Source organism: Mixophyes fleayi, chromosome 5 (genome assembly GCF_038048845.1).
Source record: "Mixophyes fleayi isolate aMixFle1 chromosome 5, aMixFle1.hap1, whole genome shotgun sequence".
Lineage (NCBI taxonomy): Eukaryota > Metazoa > Chordata > Amphibia > Anura > Limnodynastidae > Mixophyes > Mixophyes fleayi.
The window spans coordinates 257,213,107-257,237,347 of NC_134406.1; positions in this window are offsets into that span (position 1 = coordinate 257,213,107).

Below are 24,241 nucleotides of genomic sequence, written 5' to 3' on the forward strand. Positions count from 1 at the left end.
ATTAATGAAATAAAAAAATCACCTTTATTTGAAAATCTAACCTTGCATCAGTGCACGATAACCATGTTCTTACTTATTTCAAATTATCAGAAAAAAATAAATCTAAATTTTAAAGTAATGAGCAATGTTCAGTATGACTAGAAAACAGTATTTAATCTGAATGTTTTCCCAATTCTCCCTTCTGAAGTCATTTTATTCCAAATTTTACTGAAAATTAACTGGTGTAAAAAGTGTAGTAGGAAAACCCTTCTCAGGGCAGATATTATTTTTCTGGGTTTTTTTTCATCCTCTTCTGATTGTCATGAAATATTATTTTTTTAGTCATTCTAAATGAATAACTTATTTTATTAAGGTGCAATGCCAGTAATAGAAAAGTACAGCAATGTCAAACAACCCTCACTAAAGCCAAATGCACATCAAAACTTCTGTTCTTTTATACTTTTCCTCTGTATCTGTGGTTGACGTCTTTTTCAGCCAATCTTTTGTTGTGGAATTAGTAATGGATAGTCATCCAATAGTCTATCAAGTAAGATTGTCATACGCTTTCTAATTATGTTTCCATCTCTCAACCTTTAACAAATCAAAAACATTTTTAAGCACAATCATCAATGTACCCATTTCAATAATCCCTATTCAGGATGTATTTGTTCATGTAAGGCATATGTCAAGTGTTCCATGAGGCTTAAATAAAGGCATCGAGATTTTAAAGTCTAGCTAGGTCGAGGTTTTGCGTAACAGAGATTTACTTTATGAGTCATGTATTATATACAGCTAATAAAAGTTGATGCTATTATTATTATTGTTTGGTTTACTTCAGGCCATCATGACATTTTCACTTGAAATATTTCTGTAAAGTATTGGGCTGTACAGTATTCTAAAACATCAATTCTGAATTAACTTCTATTTAGTATAAATTATCATTTTCAGGTATAAAGTTACCGACAAATTTATCTTAGAGGGACAATACAGCTGGTGGAATATCTGATTGAAAAAGAGTATGACAGTGTAATTTTATTTCAGTAAAGGAGGTTGAAAAAGATACATTTTATGAAGAAACTACTTAAATTAAAAAGGTCAAAATAAGTATGAAGTTAACATAATTGTCAGCTTAAGAAAATACAGTTAGACTTGAAAAGGAGACTTTCTGATTTTGTTGCGAATGTACAAATAGATATGGAAAAAAGGCGTAATATGCATTTTACATTTATCTCTAATGAGGTTCTGTATACCTAAATGTAGCCCCTATCCTACTGGACACCTGCATGTACATACATGAGAGGGAGGTTGGATAAATTTATAATTATAGATACATCTAACCTATTCTCAAGAGCAATGGCTCCATATTCTCTCTTCAGGGTTGTAGCTCTCTTCCAAGGGATGACTTGGGAAACCCTTGTCAAACTCACCATAAATAACTGGTGATGACACACTCACCAGGTGAAACGGGAACTATGACACTTATTAATTGGCTTAACAACTGGAATGATAGTAAATCAATGGACAACAAATAGATACACATACTATAGAGTAGCTTAAGTAACTGTAACAGTTAAATGTAAGTTGCATACCAAATGGCAATAGTATGAATTCGGCACAAAAGATTAACATGAAGATAAGAACAGTTGCACAATAATTATTATTATTATCGTCGTTCGTATGGCGCCACAGTGCTCTGCAGCGCCGTACAGTAGGGAAGACAAAGACCCTGTTCATTAGACAGCTTACATTCTAAAGGGAAGAGGACACAGCGGAAACAAGAGAAGCAAGTGTGGCTCAGAGTGAAGTTTGAGACAGCTGTGAGGGTACATTAGTGTAAATAGTGTTATCGAGGATAAGATCACCTCTAAAAAATAAATAGATTTTCATCTAAAGAATCGATGGTTGTGGTAAAGTCTGATTGAGTGTGGTAGGGAATTCCATAAGTAGGGAGCAGCATGGGAGAAGTCTTGTAGGCGGGAGTGAGAGGTGGTTATCAGAGACAAGACAAAGCACAGGTCAGAGGTAGATCTAATAAGGCAGTAAGGAGAGTATTTTGATATGGGATTTGAGATGTATGCAGGGGTGTTGTTGTTGATGGCTTTGTAGGTAAGGGTAAGTAATTTGAATTTGATTCTAGAGGACACAGGTATTTGACAAGTGGTGCAGCAGATGTGGAGCGGTTGGCATAAACATTTGCATTAATAACACAGTGTAATGATAATTGCTTTGACAACTGTTGCATAGCATTTGAATTGGAAGGGCAGATGCAGAGAAGTGACCTAGAGGCACCTCTCTCTTTCAGTTAGATCCGCTGAGGTTTGGCACAGGAGCCCCTAATACAGAGTAGAGTTGCAGGAGTGTCAAAACCATGTACAAGAAGTCCAAGGCCTGAAACAACAAACGAGATAAGACAGATCAAAATTTCAATAGAAAACTTAGTCATTTGTTGCCTTACTTTCCTTAATGAATCAGGGCCATTGTGTGTTAATTAACTTGTGGCATATAACCCGTGGTATTCCGTGGTATAGTGTTATGACATGTAGTCAAAGGTTAAACAATACACACTTTTAGCCTGATTCATTAAGGAAAGAAAGGCGAAAAAATTAGTTTTCTCCTGGACAAAACCATGTTACAATACAAGGGGTGCATATTAGTTTATTATTTTGCACATAAGATAAATACAGGCTGTTTTTTCATGTAGCACACAAATATTTGATAGCTTTGTTTGTTCACTAAAATTTAAAGTTGATCTAGAACACGCCTTAACCCAAATATAAATCTGTCATCACATTTTAAATTTGCTTCCCCCTCCAATGCAACATGGTTTTGTCCAGGAGAAAACTTACTCAAATTTTTGCCTTACTTTTGTTAATGAATCAGGCCCTATATTTGCTTTCTTTTCTTTATGGTCGCCCATCCGCACCAGACATTTTCCAAGTCTCACGATCATTTGCTTACTCTTCAACAATGTCCTGATGCCCACCATAGGTCATCCTTTCACGCACGATATACAGCATCCATACCCTCTTTTCTGTGATGGGCTCGCCTGCTCACTATTGCGAGTTATTTTGTGTGACCGTGTCCTGCTCTTTCATAATGCTGAAGTACTACTGTGCACCTACATGATTGCATTTATAGCAATGATACCTGTAAAAATCAAATGCAAGCATTCTGTATTTCTGACACAGATATGGCAAAACACAGCAACTTAGTATTTTATCAGATAACAATACCGAAATTCAATGCAAAGAAACAAATGTAAAAAGAGGTCAATCTGGCAAAACATTGCTGCTCACTAGAGATATTAAATTAAGAACAATTCTATAGTAGTATGCAGTGGAACATGTAATACTATGTCAAGATAATAAAGAATATGCTCCGAGCTGCCAACAAATCATTAATGCATTCTGGTTTGGCTTTATGTTGCTGACAGTATAATTCCTGTACCTGTCATTGCAAGATCATAATCAAGAGATCTATATAACTCAAGTATGACTCAACCTGGATTGTTTCTTTGGTGGAACACAAGTTTACTTTTATTTGATATTCTGATAGAAAAAGAAAATAGATCATTTCCCACCAGTGGAAAAAAAATGGTGTTTTTCATAAATACATTGGAACTGATGGAACTGATGGAGGGTTCGTACTACACCAGTTTAAGTAGCATAACTCTTGTGAATTTTCTCTATGCATGCTCGGAAAGTGAATGCATGCATATGCACACAAGCAGGCTTGTGCTCATCTGACACTTACAACTCCTGATGACTGGCGGAACGGGGGTGGATAGGGCTGCCCAACGTAGGCCAAGTACAATAAGGCCAAGTTCACGCAAATGCGTCTGATATATATGCGTATCTCTTGCCCCTACTACAGGGCAGGGGCAAATTCATGATGATGAATTGTAACATTTCCTAATTGCTTCTCGTTAGATGATTGTGGAATGACCTCCACAGCTGATACCACTGCATTCATCGATGCAGCTTTATGAATTGAATGGTTGTTTATTTGTGGCAGTTTGTGCAGACAAATAGCGCTTCTATAAAGGTATACAAATGTTATTTCATGATTATGCCGATTTGTCACATAAATGATGCTGGAATCACCACTGTCTGGTACTGGCAACAACTAAACAGGAAGGTGGAGAATCTAACGCACCCCTGATGTTCACCAGGAACCCAGCAAAGAGGTATGGACTTGGCTGCATGAGGTGCACAGGTCGCGGTTCTCTGAGTTATTCATCCATGTGTAATGGAGTAGTGAACAGGAATGGTCGAACAATCTGGGTCAAAGCCAAACGATAGCGCAGTACACAGGGATAATCCAGGAGAGTGGTCAGGGGCTAGCCAAATGTCAGGATCAGAACGGACAATGAGGTACTAAATGATAAGCAAGTGAGTAGTCAAGAAACAATCCAGGGGTCAGAGCCAAACAGTACACGACTGGAACAGGTAGCAAGCAACAGGGACACAAGGATCTGATGAACCAATACTCTGGCACCAGAGTATTACTGCATATATTGCATTATCAGTTGATAGCTGCTATTTTAACAGTGGATAACACCAGTCACAATTTCGAATCCATATTTCCTTTCAATATTTCGCTAATATCGCTTATCACTTTACTTTAATACTGAATTTTGAATAACATCGAAATGATTTTAATGTATACCAATAAAGTTTGTTAAGATGTTTTATATAAATTAGACCTCTGAGTGCCTCATTAGACACATTTCTTGTCTCCTCTTTCTATGGTTATTGATTGATTCACATGTGTGGGTGTACCTCTCCTTAGAATCCACAGGTTTAATGATGTCTTAAACTCAGAGTGATACTATGTAACGATGAGATACTAAGGAACAATTAGGTCTCCCTGGTGCGATATATATATCTCTTTGATCTATTTTTAAATAGTGTCAGGTTTATTTCTTTTGAGGAAAAGTTTTTTTTTTCTAACATATAGTACCTTCTTACAGATATGTGCAATCATTTTGGCCAACAACGTTGGACATTCTGCTCATTGTGCAGAGTGACCTAGGTTCTATTATCGGCATCAACACAGCAATGCCACTGTTGAATAAAATTTTGGCCATGTAACATGTCTATGCGTCTGGATTATTCCAGACCACAGTTGCTGTTGCTACAGGAATGGCCCAGACTGCTTTCAGTGAGGTGCTCAAATGGGTAATGCAAGTATTGCTGTCAGCCAGTTTATTCATCTGCCAATAAATGTGGAATCCCTTATGACAATAAAATAACAGTTTCATAACATTGCTGATTTGATAAATGGAAGCAGTGGATGGTACTCATGTAACACCGGTACCATTGTGAAAAAAATTATCTATCAAAAAGTATGAATGGCAACAAGCTGAGGTCAGTATGAGCAGCAGACAGGAAAACCATCAACAAGCAGAGGTTGAGCTGGTTGGTAGGAAAGAGTGGTCAAAAATGTGTGTGTGTGTGTGTGTGTGTGTGTATGTATGTATGTATGTATGTATGTATGTATGTGTGTGTGTGTGCATGTGTGTGTGTGTATGTGTATGTGTATATATCTATTTTTAGAACAGTACAGAGTTATTTGTCCAAACACATAACCCTGTCTCCATGTGAATATGAATCTATAAAGGAATATTCTGGCTAATGTTCCCAAAAATGATTAGCTAAGCCAAAAGACATGAACCTATCATTATATACCAGAATATTCACTTATTAGATCTATTAACTGCTCCCATATGTGGAGCTTAGTCCCAGACATGAGCTGCCTGGTGGTGTGATGCAACTTTTCCACCATGACCCATACCAGCAACTCCACTGCAGCATAGCTGAAGTTTGGATGGTGCTGCTTTGTGGGTATGGCTGGGGCCAGGTCCTTCCTCACCATATTGGGACCTGCTTTTTGTGGGATTGGTTTTAATGAATTTTCTAGATAGTTTTGATAAAGGAAAATTAGCAAGCATTTCAATGTGATGTATCTATGATGCCTTATAGATAGCATGATTAGACATGTTTGTGGGTGATTGCTAGTGCATTTTTGTGCTAATTTTCTTAGAATGGCAAAGCAATGATGTATTGAGCATGCACAACAAACACTTCTATTATTTCTAATGGGAATGTTTGCTTAGCAGCCATTTTACTCCAGAGATTTTGCATATGTTTTTAATAAATAATATATTTTTTCGCATATGGCTCTTTCCTTGGAAATAATTTGTATGGTTCAGTTCAAATGAAGGTAATGCATTTTCATAAATAGCGTGATTAAGGAGTCAGTTTTGCAGTGACAGTAGAGTACACATGTACCTATTAAGGAATTACTAGTCAAGGTGCATCGCCAATTTTAAATACATAGAGGAACTGGTGTAAGATCAAGTAGAAATGTCACCAATATGAGTTAACTAATGGCAGTGAGAAGTGTTCATTCACTATTGAGCCTAATTGAAGTTATATACACGTTTGCATTCTGGTTTGTTTTAAGTGTAAATATGTCTGTTGTAAACAAGGTGCACATCAGTGTTCTCTCTAAGCTGAGCAATATGGAAATGATAGTTAAACCTGTATCTTACTAGGAAACATCCTGCAGATTGTGAATGCAAACCTTTCGGGTGGAGCCCTCATTAGAGTGACCTTTTAACTCTTTCCTTTCCAGATTGCTCAGCTTAGAGGGAACACTGGTGCACATGCTTCCAATGTTGATGCAGAGAGGCGCATATGATGTCGATGTGGAAGCGGACACATCTTCAGCGGTGTTTTTGATTCTGCATTTGTACATAAATACACTACTTTTGCATGCGCTTTTTCCGTAAACTATGCTCATTTTGCTACCAATGTAATATCAGGCCCATTGTATATCTCCCCTTGTGATAGGGCTTATAAGTTTGTGTTAAACATGTGTCAGACTCTCTGATGTACTTAACGGAGTCCGGCATACTCTCCTGCCTTTGTTGGATGACACAGAGGCTTCCCTGGTGCTGCTACTGATACATGAAGATGGCAGCAACCATTTTGAATTCCCACGTATAGTCATGCTTCAAAGTGAATCACAGTTATGGAGTCCAGGATGTGATGAAGCATAAGGTGTTTATTGCTAGAAAATACAAATAAATAGTACAAACCAAATATAGTTGAAACTGCACAGGAATTTCTGATAAGGCTGAATTCTGGTTGCGAGGAATACTGCAGACACGGATAGCAAGGTAAGGGGAGAGAGAGCCGGCGAAGTAGTGTTAGCAGCAAGATGTGAGGGTCTGAGAGCACAGGAGCAGAAAGAGAACAAAACCATAGGAAGAGCAACAAAACAACAATGACCAGCACAGGAGAGGGAGGGAGGCAGGTATAAGTAGGGAACACTCATGTGCAGGAGATAATTAGTGACACAGGTTAAACCCTAGTACTGATAAGGATAAAGCACAATAGCAGCACCTCTGGTGAGTTAGAAGTACTGCCATAATATATACAATGAACACAAATATAAAGTCCAACAGTCCTGGAGGCAGGAGCTGCCAATACCAAGCAAGACGCTGCAGGCAGATTGTGAGATGTAAGTCTGATCTATTTGATTCCTCTCCTCTCTCCTCATTGGCTATCAGTCTACACACTACCATTGGCCAATCACTTTATAAGGCTGCTTGGGATACAAGATGGTGCCAGTTTATGAAGTCTCTTGTCCTGATAATTTGGTTCCTCCAATTGTGTTCCTATTTTTTCCCACCTGTTCCAGTGTGTTCCTGGTTAATTTCATCCATTCCAGTGTGTTACTGGTTTTTCCATCCATGCCAGTGAGTTCCTGGCTAATATCCTGCATGTACCTCAACACTTATGTTTGAATTTCATTAATTGGCAGTTATGTACGATGCCTATGTGGAGGGCCATGACCTGTGGGGTGATAGTGGCTAAGCTTATACCTCCTCGTGGGGTCCCCTGGTGAAAAGCTACCCTCTTAGACTCCACGCCTTCAATTACAGTAGAGTCACATCGGTCTGGCTGTTTGAATCCTTACATTCCTGTGTGATTGCTGATGCACACATTTATAGGCACATTTCCTATCTAGCTGGGAACAGCAGAGGCTTTTTCCCCTGCAAAATCAATTATTTTATCACACCCTTAAAGCTGGCAGACCTACAATCACGCAAAAATAGGTGCAGAGTGTTTTTTCATTGGCAGAAAGTGTAATGTAGTGTACTATGTATGCATTAGGTGGGTAAAGAGAAAGACTAAAGTGACCTGCAGTATCTGACAGCACACTCCCCTCAGTAATCAATAAATCACTATTTTGATGACTGCTAACAATGCTCTCTCCTTTTGGTTAATTTAGCATGGAAAAACTATCACAGACAGTTCTATAACCACTTGTGATCACATGCCCTAAGACCTACCAACCTCCACAAATGTAGAATTTTTCTACAAATAATTATAATATTTTAAATATATACACTTACTTTGCCTCAATTTGCAACCCGAGAAAGTTGTTTTATTTTTCATTACAATTTGTATCCAGTACCTGAAGACATTTCTAACAGTAACAAATATATATGTTTTAGCTCCTATATAAAAACACTTAAAAATGTGCTTTTTGGTTTATTCGCTTGATATGAACTATTGTCCTGTTATCAGTCTGTTTAAACTATTGAAGTTTTCATGCTGTTGCTTCAAAAGGTTTATTTAGTGTGTATATTTATTACCTACAATACTATAATGTAGTACAGTGGTTGAAGTGGACTGGTATACAGTGGTATGTCATACCACCATTTCTCCTTCTGCCTTTAATGTAAAGCTGTGTATCAGACAGTAGGGAAGGTCTTTACAATGATACATTGTTAAATTAAAATTTTAAATTCTTTATTTAATTTGTTTTAAAATATTTCCAAACTAGATATGATATAATTTTAAATTTACTGGTGAATTTTTAACAGATAGCTAGCTAGAGATAGTGAAAAATCGAATATTAGAAAAGTACATTAAAAAATTGTCAATTCAACAATATATTAGGATTCTGTTATAAGGTTGTATCAAACTTCTGTGTGTTACATCATTTATGTCTCATATAATATTGCTAGAATTTGATCATATGTATGTCTTCTTAATTAGATGTCTATATATTTTATGATACTTTGAATATATTGCATCCTGATAGATCTATTGCTGAGAATATGTTTTCTATTTAATCGTGTCTTCATCTGCTGTAGTTCTGCATGCTGGTTTGTGAATCTAACACTTCTTATAATGACTCGTTAAGAGGATTGGTAGCAGCATATAACGTCACTGATAATTAGATACTGAGGATTGCGGCTGTAGTGAATTAACATGAGACACTTCAACCTCACGCTGTTTCAAGGTTCCATTCTATGAGTTATTATAGGTAATGTAAAAAGTTGGTTGCATTACCATTCACCGGCTATCATTGATTCTATTGGTTGAGACAGTGGTTACTATCAATATTTATTTCACATGCTCTCTCACTAGTGCGCTCTCCGCTATCTCCCTTATTTGTTAGTTGGATTAGAGGTATCTCTTTTTAATGCTAGCTTTATGCTCATTAAAGCCATTTATTGAAACACCGGCTACTATTAATGTATATTTCTCACATTTTCTCATTAGTACGCTCTCCACTGTCTCATTTGTTTGTTCGATTAAAAAGCGTCTTTTTGCTTATAACTATTTCTATGTAATAATATTTTCAATGGCAGTAGCAAATTTAGTAATTGACATTCACTATGCACAGAGCCCCAGCCCATTTATCACTAATGCCAAGTGATAACAGCTCTAATCATGATAGCGGTTTTATTTAGTTCCTCGAAAACACACAAATCACAGAGTATGCAATTGTTATACTTCAGTTATACTTTAATAGGTAAGTATATACTGACGCTCATGTTCCACCTAACCGGTTATCGTGCATCTCTATAGAATATAGCAATTCTATTATTATTACTAGAGATATGCACTGACCCCCGTGTTCTGATTTTGGATGTAGTTTTGGTTCTAAAACGTCTTCGTGTTTTGGTTTTGTTACTTGTTTTGCCCAAAAATCATGAAAGGTTTTGATTTTGGTTTTGGATCTGGGTTTAGCAAAACAATTATAAAAACTAGGTAAAGTGATGTGATTTTGAGCTACTTTTGCTCCTATATTTCGATTTATAGTATTAACATTCATTTCCAGTTATTTAAATTCTATTTTCTAATGAGCCCTTCACAACTGTTCAAATTTTCACCAATTTTTGCCGGCATCGAGCTATCTCAATGAAGAATTTTGTAACTTTGCCACTGTTGTATTTGCTTTCTCTGATTCAGTTCAAAAAATAATTAACCAGTCTATAAAGTTTTTTAACTCCATCACATAGCGTAAAAAAACATCCATCATATCTCTATCTATACATGTTTTCTTTTGCCAGTGCCAAATTCTGTCCTTTAATTTCCCAGAATGTGGACTTTCAACTGCATAGTCTTGCCAAGACAGATGTTTTAGGCAACAAAACCTGCATCAATGTCAGTTATACAGACTTACTTGTGTGGAAAGACCAATGTGGGCAGCACAGTGGCCTAAAGGTTAGCACTTCTGCCTCACAGCATTGGGGTCATGAGTTCAATTCCCAACCATGGCCTTATCTGTGTGGAGTTTGTTCTTCCTGTGTTTGCGTGGGTTTCCTCCGGGTGCTCCGGTTTCCTCCCACAGGCCAAAAAAAACATACTGGTAGGTTAATTTGCTGCTATCAAAATTGACCCTAGTCAATCTCTGTCTCTCTGTCTGTCTGTGTGTGAGTGTGTGTCTATATTAAGGAATTTAGACTGTAAGCTCCAATGGGGGCAGGGACTGATGTGAATGAGTTCTCTGTACAGCGCTGCGGAATTAGTGGCGCTATATAAATAGATGATGATGATGATGATGATATTTGACCTTCATTAACATACACTATATATATATATATATATATATATGATACTACATATTCCTGATCTCTTGATAAAGTCGGTTGACGAAATGCGTTGAGGGGGATAAGGCTTTCCTGTGTTTCTTCCTTCTGGACTACCATACTTACCCTGGCCAGGTAGACTTGTGGGATCCGCAGTTGTCATCAGGGAAATTCACAGATAAGCCTCATTATGTCTTTTATTCTGTACGGGCATATTTTTAACTTTTGTTATTAAAACCGTTATTATGGAAATTATTGTGGATGAGCTTACTATAGTCCCTATTTTAGCAATATAATCTCAGCCTTGTTTTAGGCTTATTGCACTATAATAGTTCTCTTTCTGAGCTTTCAGTTTCATACTGCCAGAAGCTATAAAGACAATAGATGAGAGGACTCATATCATACAGACGTCTGGGAATAACATCAGATAAGCTGTTTATTATTTGTTCTCTGGTACAAGGCTATTCCACCTGTCCTTTCACTTGGAGATTTTTAGTCACTCGTATAATACACTAAGTGTGGCGCTTCTATTTTTTGTCTTTTATATATATATATATATATATATATATATATATATATATATATATATATATGTCATTTGTACATTCCATAATTCCATATTTATATACATGGGTCTTCGGGACTGACTCCACCGCCAGTCTCGGGCCATCCCCTTTACCGCCGTGTTGTGCGAGGGGGGCGTTCCTGTCCCACCACCACTGTCTTTTCAATGATGTGATGTCCTGCACCTACTTTTCCGTAAGTGCATTAGGTTTTATGGGAAAATGTATGGATTTGCCGAATAAAATAGCAGCGCCTACAGGGTTGCAAAAAATTGGCACTAGCCAATGGGAGAAGTTGGGCAGATTAGGTGTTTTTCTTGCTGAGTGAGGATTAAGAGCATGAGTGTGCCTAAATTTGCACCAACATGCACAAATGAGATTTCATCCTACAGGTCAAGATTATTTTAAATGAGATAGAGCTATAAAGATGACACAATTACAGGGGCACACCAAATTTTTCATCCTGACCAACCAGTCCTAGTTCAAATCCACCACCAGTGCATTTTAAGGTCACCTCCAGGCCCTGTCATCATCATCATCAACTTGGGCTTTACAATTGTATATCTACTTGTCTAAATATCTACTTACTTCTCTGTTCATGTAATGACATCAGATTATTACTGCCTGTTCACTTTCCATGATGCATGCTGTCTAACATTGCAAATTTAGTGTGTAGTGTTTTAACATTTTTATCTCTTGCACCTTAAAACTCCCTATACTACAGTTTTCTTTGTTTAATTTATCTAATAGGCTTACTTCAGTTGGTGGCATGGCTGATGACATTTTTTTACAGCAGCTGCAATGTTCTTCATGCGGTTGCTGAATGTCAAAATTGCCCAGAAAAAACCCTCACATGCAACCCTTTTTTTCCCACTCAATATAAATGTCACTGAATGACCCTTAACAACTTCACAAGCGTTGAAAAATACAAAAATGTTTATAATATAGTAGTTTTTTGGAGGGGTTCTGCTACTGACCCTCAGGCACAAACAACCTCTTTTTCACACTTAATATAGATGTCACTTAAAGACCCTTTACAACTTCACAAGTATTGAAAGTTAGAAAAACGTTTAGAATATAGATATTGGAGGGGTTTTGCTGCAGTGATGCTCAAAGCAAACAGGGTTTTTTTTTTCATTTTATAAATATTGATATCACTGAATGACCCTTAACAACTTCACAAGTATTGAAAAGTAGAAAAGATTAAAATATATAGTGTTATTTTGGGGTGTGCAGCTGCATTGACACTCACACAAAATACCAATTTTTGCCACTTAACATAGATGTCACAGAATGACCTTTTACGGCTTTACAAATATTGAAAAATAGACGATAGTTTAGAATATAGTAAAGAGTTTTTGGAGGGATTCTGCTGCTGACCCTCATACACAAACACCTAGTTTTTTCCCACCTAAGATATTCACTGCCCCAAACAAGGTTACTTTTAAGACAAAATTTTTAAAATAAATTAATCCAATTGTTTATTGTTTTCTGCTACTAATATTCATACAGCAAAAGCGCACTGTTTTTCTCCACTAAATAAACAAATTAGTTCAGAATGATATTTAACTCAGTCTATATACTAGTACTATATACACTATATGGACAAAAATATTTGGCCACACCTGTTAATTACTGAATTGAGGTGTTTCAATCAGACCCGTTGCCAGAGGAATATAAAATCAAGCACCTAGTCATTAAGTCTCCATTTGCAAACATTTGTGATGCAAGATGGGTCATTCTGAAGAGCTCATTGACTTCAAGCGTGGTACTGTAATAGGATGACACCTTTGCAATAAGATGGTTCGTGAAAATTTATCCCTGCTGGATAATCCACGGTCAACTGTAAGTGATATTATTAGAAAGTGGAAGCGTTTAGGAACAATAGTAACTCAGCCACGATGTGGAAGACCATTTAAAATCACACAGCAAGGTCAATGACTGCTAAGATGCATGGTGCGTAAACGTCGCCAATGCTCTGCTGATTCCATAGATGAAGCGTTCCGAACTTCCACTGTCATTCATATAAGCAGAAAAACTGTGCGGCGGGAGCTTAATGGAATGGGTTTCCATGGCCAAGCAGCTGCCTGCAAGCCTCACATCACCAAGACCAATGCCAAGCGTCGGATGGAGTGGTGTAAAGTACACCGACACTAGACTGTGGATCAGTGGGAATGTGTTTTGTGGTGTGGTGAATCACACTTCTCTGTTTGGCAGTCAGATGGGCGAGTCTGGGTTTAGCATATTCCGGGGGAACGTTACCTGCCTGACTGCATTATGCCAACTGTAAAGTTTGGTAAAGGAGGGATAATGATATGGAGCTGTTTTTCAGGGTTTGGGTTATGCTCCTTATCTCCAATGAAGGGCAATCTTAATGCTTCAGCATACCAACTCATTTTGGACAATGCTAAGCTTCCAACTTTGTGGCAACAGCTTTCTATTCCAACATAACTGTACTCCAGTGCATAAAGTAGGGACTACAAAGACATGATTTGATGAGTTTGGTGTGAAAGAACTTGACTGGCCCGCACAGAGCCCTGACCTCAACCCAATCAAACACCTTTGGGATGAACTGGAACGTAGATTGCGAGCCAGGCCTTCTCGTCAAACATCAGTGTCTGACCTCATAAATGCTCTACAGAATAAATAGGCACAAATTCCCACAGAAACACTCCAAGCTCTTGTGGAAAGCCTTCCAAGAAAAGTGGAAGCTGTTATTGCTGCAAAAGGGTGACCAACTTCATATTAAAGTATATGTATTTGAATACAATATCAGTACAGTCCCTGTTTGGTCTAATGGTCAAGCATTCGAATACTTTTGTCCATATAATGTATATGCATTAATACCAGACAGTAGCCACTAGTCCATCTAAACTCTCTGACAGATTGAAATTAAAACCAATTGATCAGCAAACTATTCTAGCTGACTGATCCTTACAGAACTGCTTTAAAATATTCAAAACTATTCTATTGTTTGCTCTGTTCCTTTCTCACCCTGTCCAATGCTTTTTTCTATAATTTAACTTTAATCGCTATTTTCAGAGCAGAGAACTGCAGATAATCTCCTCCCTACATGCTGTCTGTTCTAAAATGCCACATGAGAAAACAAGGGAGTGCTATATGTAGAAGACATTCATCCAAAACTCTGACGCGTTTTGCATCAATATTTTCCCAGAAATGACATTTTACCTCGTTTTTGAGATCCGATATTAGTGCATAAAACTGAGTCATGACTCGTTTCACTCTGAACTCCAAATCTCGGATCTTGGATCTCTTGGATTTCTCCATTTCCGAACCGTTCATCTCTAGTTTTTGCTAATAAGGTATACGTTTTAAAGAAGACCATTAAGTAACATCTTTATTTTAACATAATCACAGCTGTTATGTCATATTTCTTGTATTTGTTGCTGTATTTATTTCCTTGCTACACTAGTAACTGTTCTACACATTGTAGCAGAATAACTAGCCGGTAGCTTGCAATGCTACCAACGTGCTTTTTGCCACTGCTTCATCTGGGTATCAACTAGTGCATTGTACCAATTAGCTTTTTAAGTGTCTTTTGAACAAAGGAAAGGATGCAATCTGCACTAGTTTTTATATAATGGATGAGATATATTAGAAACCCCATCAAAAATCTATTGATTATCCTTGAGAAAGCACACATAAGCGAAATTCGCCTCAGAGTTCGCTTTGTTTATCTCAATTTCTTACCTGCATCATTTCATACCTGGCCACTAGGTAGTCCATAAGCAGATAGGAATTACCCAGCTTCTTTCAGCACTATGTTATTTACGGTCTCTAGCAAGATATATAGAGACAACTAGCTGTGCACCAGTCTATTCCATAGAACAGCATTGTTATATCATGCCACATGCTACCAATATAGCAGCTGCGGATAGGGCTAACCTAACCCTTTATCTATTGGGTTAACCACTTATTATTTTACTCTAACCCCTATATAATAGGGAAAAAATAATGAATAATAGCATATTATACAGCTCTTAGCTGAAATAACAATTATCCAAGTGCAACTATATTATTGCTCTAATGTCAAAGCAAAAAGAGTAGACCCTTATTTTGCAGGGAAAAGGCTTATATTATAATAATAGCTAACTACTTGGAGCTTAGTGGCTAATAATACTTCTACAGGGACATTCACTTTATAAGCTCTGACGGATGAATGGGGATGATAAATAAAGCTATTTTTACTCTCTATATTAAGGGTATAAGCAAAGACCATTATTACTAATATCTTAGTAGCAGGATAAATAAACTAGTCACAAATTGAAGTGTTTTATCATATAAGAATAAACTGAGATAAAGCCAATGCAGTTACAGAAGTAAAGTAAATCACCACACATTATTATGTTTTGTTTTTATTACTATTTTGCAACCCTTTTGAAATCCGGAAAAATAATATCTAATATAATAAGAATTAATTTTTTCCCTCTGTACCTACATCCCTTTGAGCCAATACTTTAGTGAGTTACATGATTGACATTTTAACATGCTTATCAATTTGGCTAGAGATGGCTTGACACTTGACATGAAATGAATATTGTCTATAATTGTTGAGATGAGTTTATTAAAATCACACTAAATCTATTATTATTTCTATAATATTATAGAGTTTCATTACATATATACAGTCATGGCCAAAGTTTTGACAATAACACAAGTATTGGTTTTCACAAAGTTTGCTGCTTCACTGTTTTTTTTAGACCTTTTTGTCAGATGTTGCTATGGTATTTTGAAGTAAAATTACAAGCATTTCAAAAGTGTCAAAGGCTTTTATTGAAAATTACATTAAGTTTATGCAAAGAGTCAATATTTGCAGTGTTGACCCTTCTTTTTGAAGACCTCTTCAATTCGCCCTGGCATTCTGTCAATCAACTTCTGGGCCACATACTGACTGTTGGCCACTCTTTCTTGCCTTATCAATGCTTGAAGTTTGTCAGAATTTGCTGGTTTTTGTTTGTCCATCCGCCTCTTGAGTATTGACCACAAGTTCTCAATGGGATTAATGTCTGATAAGTTTCCTGGCCATTGACCCAAAATTTCAATGTTTTGATCCTCGAGCCACTTAGTTATCACTTTTGCCTTATGGCAAGGTGCTCCATCATGCTGGAAAAGGCATTGTTCATCACCAAACTGTTCTTGGATGGTTGGGAGAAGTTGCTCTTGGAGGATGTTTTGGTACCATTCTTTATTCATGGCTGTGTTCTTAAGCAAAACTGTGAGTGAGCCCAATTCCCATGCTAAGAAGCAACCCCACACATGAATGGTCTCAGGATGCTTTACTGTTGGCATGACACAGGACTGATGATAGTGCTCACCTTTCCTTTTCCGGACAAGTGTTTTTCCAGAAGCTCATACAATCTGAAAGGGGATTTATCAGAGAAAATGACTTTATCCCAGTCCGCAGCAGTCCAATCCCTGTACCTTTTGCAGAATATTAGTCTGTCTCTGATGTTTTTCCTGGAGAGAAGTGGCTTCTTTGCTGGCCTTCTTGACGCCATCCTCCAAAAGTCTTTGTCTGACTGGGCATGCAGATGCACTCACACATGCCTGCTGCATTCCTGAGTAAGCTCTGCACTGGTGGTGCCCGATCCCGCACCTGAATCGATTTTAGGAGACAATCCTGGCGCTTTCAGGACGTTCTTGAGTGCCCTTCTTCACAACTATTGAACCTCTCTCCTTGAAGTTCCTGATGATCCAATAAATGGTTGATTTAGGTGCAATCTTACTAGCAGCAATATTCTTGCCTGTAACGTCCTTTTTGTGCAAAGCACAAAAATGATGACTGCTCATGATGACTGCACATGTTTCCTTCCATGGTTAACAGAGTTAGAACAATCATTTCACGCACCACCTTCCTTTGAAAACTTCCAGTCTGTTATTCTAACTCAATCAGCATGAGAGAGTGATCTCCAGCCTTGTCCTTGTCAAAACTCTCACCTGTGTTGACGAGAGAATCACTGACCTGTTATCAGCTGGTCCTTTTGTGGCAGGGCTGAAATGCAGTGGAAATGTTGTTTTGGAGATAAAGTTCTTTGTCATGGCAAAGAGGGACTTTGAAATTAATTACATTTTGGAGTATATGCAAATTGCCACCATAAAAACTGAAGCAGCAGACTTTGTGAAAAATAATATTTGTGTCATTCTCAAAACTTTTGGTCATGACTGCAGGTTACATTAAGAAGTAAATTGGAATACAGTCATCATGGATATGGTTGTAAATTGCTTATCCATGTTCACATTTTGTCATTGTTGTTTAGTGTTATTTATTATTTTTATCTGTGATTATATATATATATATATATATATATATATATATATATATATATAGACAATGTAATAAGGTTGGAATGTATATTATCTAATGTATCTTTAATCACATTTTATGAAATGTGATCAATTTAAGATCTCATGCTGTGCATTTTATCTTTGATAGTGCTGTTACTAATGCATTTTGCACTATACTTACTGTGTTGTCTCCCGTAGTAATATCTATTAAGAATATTAACATTGCTAATATTGTGAATAGCCAAAATTAAATGTAAATGAGTGCAATGGTGATATAACCTTATTATAATAATTAAACTCTAATCAAATGTAGCGTGGAGTTGCTAAAAAAAATACAAAAAAAAAAAAATACATTTTGTGTTCAAACTATAGTAAAATATATTATTCAAGAATAAATTGATGTTATTGCAAGATTATCTATGTGTTAGTTTTGTTATTATGTATACACTTTTAAATATGAATGGTTGTACATGTGCTTTTTTTGTATAGATCTTTTTAGGGATAGATCTTTGCATTTAAATTGTTCAGTTACACTTTTATTTCTAATTTCTACAAAGATATAATATCATCCTCTTATTGTATAATCATATTATTATTGTAATAATTCTAAAAATAACTTTAAAGTCCACCGACTTATAAAACAAGTATACCTTAAAATGGGTATTATTTTCTACATAACAATGTTTTTATTGTATTAATCTATTGAAATTTATCAATTGGGTATGGATCTTATTCTTATATTTGTAGTACCATAGGACCAAATGATCTCCACTTCAGATCTGCATCCAACGGCAGTAACCCCCAAAAAAGAAGGCGATCCCGGCCAGCCAAAGCAAGGTAAGTTATGTCTGAGTTGTTTTCTTATATACAGATGTGGTTTAGGATAGGACTGCCTAGTCTTGAAATGCCATTTTTTTTACAAGAAATAGAATATCTAATATATATATATATATATATATATATATATATATATATATATATATATATTTATTTTTTTTTATTTATATTTTCACAGGAAAACACCATTGTTGATACATTCATTTAGACCAGTTGGTGTAACACTATTCATCAGAAATCCACTTGCTTTCTTTTTTCACTAATTACGCAGTCAAGTCACCTCCTCTGATGTCAAAGTTGACTTTCCCTAGCCCAAATGCCACTAAATCATTGGAATTTTCCATGAAGTGTTTTGAACTTGGTTATATTGTTTTGCTATCATCATCATCAGCATTTCTGATGTTCCCTGAATGCTCTAAGATATGTTTTTACAAAGGCCTTGTAGTCATGCCTATGTAGATATTGCTATATATGCACTGCAGGCCACATACCAGCCTTTAGTATCACAGTTAAATTATTCTTTAATTTTGCATCCTGTGTTACCAATGTAACATATCTGTTTTGCATTTGAGGTAACGATATACCTTACATTTACCACAAGGGAAGGTACCTACCATCTTAGGTTTTCTTCTCATATATAGTAGTTAGATAGCTGTGTACCAAAAGATCCTTAATAATTTTAGAGCGTCTAAAAACTGATGGATAGTTTAGGCACCAAGGTCTGCTTAAGGTCTTCATCTGTGAGTAGTATAGACCAACTTTCACGATCTGCCCCAGGCTGCAGTTTAGTAGGTCTTCTCTAGATGCTGCACTGCCTTTATGTGATCCTGACTGCAAGGGGTTAGTACTTGAGCATTACTCCTGGATGCTAATCACCTGGTTCTGGCCTTTAAGAGACTGCCTTTCCCAGCAATCTGAGCCATTTCATCAATTGTCACTGATGCTGGTCTCCTTGTGAAAACTCATGTGTTCTGATTCTGATTTGCTTCTTGGTATTTGACTCCTGCTACATCCTACGTTTTGCACCTCCACTTGTGACCCAGACCCCAGCTTTGTTTGAGCTTGTTCCTGCTTGCTCCCTGATATAATTGTTGATCCTCTGGCTACTGACCTCTGGCTTGCCTGACTCTTCTTGTTCCTGCATTTCCATAATGTATATCTTTCTGCAAATACCTTGCATTACCAAGTGATCATCTCTTTGCAAGTACCCTGCATTTCTGCAACTGCTCATCTTTCTGCAGGAATTCTGTATTCAGTAACAGTGCTTACCTCAGCAAGAACTTTGCATCATCTATTGCTTATTCTGCAGTGCCTGGGGTTTTGCCAGTATTACCAGTTCTGTAGCCTGGACTGGTTCTGAGTGTCAATGGTTCATTACCAGTTATGTGTATCTGTGTGGGTTCCAGGTCTGTGGCTGTCACACAGTCCTGAGTTCTCCATTCCAAGTCATGGTTCTGATTTCCTGTCTCCAGTTCCAGCTTATTCTGTTCTGATTATCTGTGTGTTACACATTCTGAGTTCCTAATACTGGGTTCCAGTTCCCTGTGCCTGGTTACAGATGTCAGGCTTGAGTTCCCATGAACAGTTGCAGAGTGTGGCTATGGCAGATTCCAGTTCTGTAATCTGGCGCAGACTCCTAGACAAGCTGTACCTGCAGTCATCCTGTTGTGCCTGGTCTCTAGCTCCTCAGCTAATCCCGTTTTTTTCCTGACAGCCTGTACCTGAAGTTAACCTGTTGTGCTAGGTATCTGGTACTCCTGTTCCTCAGCTAACCTGACAATCCTGGGATCCTGTTTCAACTGTCTCTATGGACTTGTGTTACCTACCTTACTATTTATTGCATCTAATTTTTACCTATATGACCTGTGTTTAAAATAAAGTCACTTTGTTTCATTCGCATTCCTCTCTGTGGTCTTTATATTGGGAATCCTGACACCAATGTTTTTGCAGAATAGTCTTAATCTTCTCCTATTCTTGACAATAGTTGTCTATGAATCTTATTTTATTGGTTTCTTTCTTCTTGGATTTTGAGAAAATCTGATGATCTCTATTTTGGCATTCACCTTCTCTCGTGTTTTTTTTTATTTGTCTGTTAATGTAGTCACTTTCCCTCATACAATAACCCAATTCATTTGCTCTACATCTATAGGTAGTCAAGTCCGAGCAGTTCTATTTGAGTCTTAAAAACTCGGGAAATATGACATAACAGCTGTGATTAAGTTACAATAAAAATGTCACTAAAAAATCTACTTTAATACATATACCTCAATAGTAATGATAGTAGAATTGCTGTATTCTATAGCAACGCACAATGACCGATTAGGTAGAACATAAGTGGAAGTATATACTTAGCTATTAAAGTTCAGGATGAAATATAACAAGTGCAGATTGCAATTAGCATGTTTTCGAGGAACTACATAAAGTCTCTATCATGATTAGAGCAGTTAACACACAGCACCAGTGATGAATGGGCTGCGGCTCTGTTGGATTGTGAATGTCAATGAATAAATTTGCTGCTGCCACTGAAAATTATTAAAAAAATACTTATAAGCAGGAAGGCAGTCTTAATATAACCAACAAATGAATGAGACAGTGGAGAGCACACTAATGAAAAAACATGAGAACTATACATTAATAGCAGCTGTTATAAATCTATCATTACAAAATGAAGTATAATAAGTGCAGACTCTGTGATTAGTGTGTTTTCGAGAAATTAAATCCAATCGCTATTATAATTAGAGCAGCCAATACACGGCCCCTGTGAAGATTGGGCTGGGTTTCCGCAGACAGTGAATGTTAGATAAATACATTTGCTGTTGCCATTGAAAGTGTCACTATGTAAAAATACTTATAAGCTAGAAGATACCTCTAATCCAACTAACAAATAAAGAAGATAGCGAAGTGTGCACTACTGAGAGAGCATGAGAAATATATATTAATAGTTGCCTTGGTTTCAAAAAAATTAATCAATGGTGGCCGGTGAATTGTAAAATAACCAACTTTTTACATTAGTTGTAATAACTCACAGAAAGTATTGTTGAAATGGTGTGAGGTTGAAGTGTCTCACTGTTAATTCAATACAGCCGAAATTGGAGTAGTGATGAATGAATGTCTCTTTAAAGAAATCCTCAGTATCTATTTATCAGTGCTGTTATGTGCTGATACCAATCCTTCTAACGGGTGGTTATATCGGTGTTAAGGAGAAGTGTTAGAATCACAAACCAACACTGTCAGAACTGTAGCAGACGGGGACATGATTAGAGAGAAAACATAATCTCAGCAACTGAATAATAATAAATTGTTGAGTTGACAAATTTTTAATATACTTTTCTAATGTCTATTTTTTAACTATCCCTAGCTATTAAAAGTTGCTAGTAAATGTAAAATTATATCATATATATTGTAAATATAGGGAAATATTTTTAAACACATGAAATAAAGAGTTATAAATTTTAATTGTTCAATGTGGACCTATAGCGTCCCACCATTATAGAGACTTTCCCTTCATTCTGATGCACAGTATAGATGACAGTTAATGCTGTCACACTCTTGGCGAGCACCTCCCTAAACACCTATACATAAATAAGACAGGAGTTTCCATCATTACCATATATGGATAGATCAGGGAGGTCCACATTTATTGTAAGTTTAATGTGGCTAATGACAATTTTTTCTTTAAACTTCATTGGAAGACTATCAAATTCCATTCACTTACATTTTCCTTACCACCATTTTCACCACTGTGTATATATATATATATATATATATATATATATATATATATATATATATATATTTATATATACAGTATACCATAAAAACATATATTTAAAAAATAAAGAATGAAACATAACATATTGTAACAAAGGGAGGTATTTAGCTGGCAATCCGCATAAAATGGATGCGAGCAGTGTTACACATTTGTGCAACAGTACATCTAGGTTAAAGACAGGTGAAGGTCATATGTGTGACAAAATAATAGTATAAAGTCTGATTTATTTTACATAGTTTGGAAGAGTCTTTACACAGCAGGCTGACAGGGTGTGTATGTAGTGAGAGCAAACAGAGCAGCTGATGAAAGCTCCTTTTAAAAGGTAAGGTGGGAATGTCACCTGCCCATCAAGCTAGGGCTTTGGGAGGAGTGTCAAATATAAAAACCTGTTTGTCACAATGTTCAGTATGACCGATGCCAGAGAAGGTGGCTGATGTCTGGAGAGCTGGTCTCTGTTTATTTAGTGTTTAGGGTCACAAGAAACTGTATGGAATATTTATGTTGTCAAGTACTTTTACCATCCTTACATTAAAACAAAGTAAAAAGGCAAGAAGTTGGTCACATGTGTTTCACTAGAAGTGTGTCCTTGTCACAATATATATATATATATATATATATATATATATATATATATATATATATATATATATATGCTGTAACAGAAGAACAAGCAGGGCGCCTCTGAGTGTAATATCAAATATACAACGTGGGATAGAGCAATAGCATGCGTACCGTGAGGTAGACAGCGATGGGTCTTTAGGGGATAATGGAGTAGTCTTTACTGTACTTGTAGTCCTCCAGATCTCCACCGATCAGTAAAAGATGCGGAAAAAAGCGGACATAGTATAATACTGCAATATTCTTAATCAGGGCAATATCACCAAATTCCCCACAATTCTATGGGGTGTATAGGATTGGTATCCCAAATTACTAATTACAGGACACCCATATGAGTGCAGAAAGAACCATCAAAAATCTGCGTACCAGATATCATGAAGTGTCCCACTTCTGAAGAGTATTAAAAACGTGTGCAACACCAATGACTTCACAGACACAACCTCATCCAGAGGGCGAACATGCCTGCCACGTCAAGACATCTCCTGTAGAAGGATAGCAATCTATACACTGCACTTCCAGATGGAACCAAACAATGCTGGAGTGTGCGAGTTGGTGTCAGCAGTGGGATGAATAGCGAGGAAATGTCACATATGCAGGTCTCCACTGTGGCAAAAGGCCATGGCTCTCTTATCACACATAAGAAGTTAGGACCCACTGCCTAGTCATGGAAAAATCCCCCAGCACCCGTTTATTGCAGTAATGGGCTATCCTATTTGCACCAGTGACACAAACAGTACAGCCCTCATACAACACACTACAAAGACATTTGTGTGTATATGTGCTAAAAACTGTGGGATTTAAAAATATGTTTATAGCACATATATACTTTGAAGTATGTTATATATATATATATATATATATATATATATATATATATTGAAACGAAACAAAGGCAAGGCGCCTCAGAGTGTAATACCAGATGTATAGTGGAACCTATATCCTAAAAATGGATTATATGCGTGCCATATAAAGTTAATTCAGTAGCCTTAGAAGATGGTGCCTTTATTTCGTTTCAGTAAATTCTTCTTCCGGACTGACCATCTGGCCACGGGCTTTATTAGCTGCCGCTCATACATGAGTGAAGTGTATAGTGGACTCTCCGGTTCAGACTTTTTTAGAATAGGAGACTTTGTGTATATGTTATACACTATTGACATACATCTACATTTGTTTTTAATTGTATCGTTGTGGTTCAAAGCGCCATTGTGTATCTACATTTTCTCTATGTATACATATCTATAATATAAATGTCTAGTGGCGTGTTTT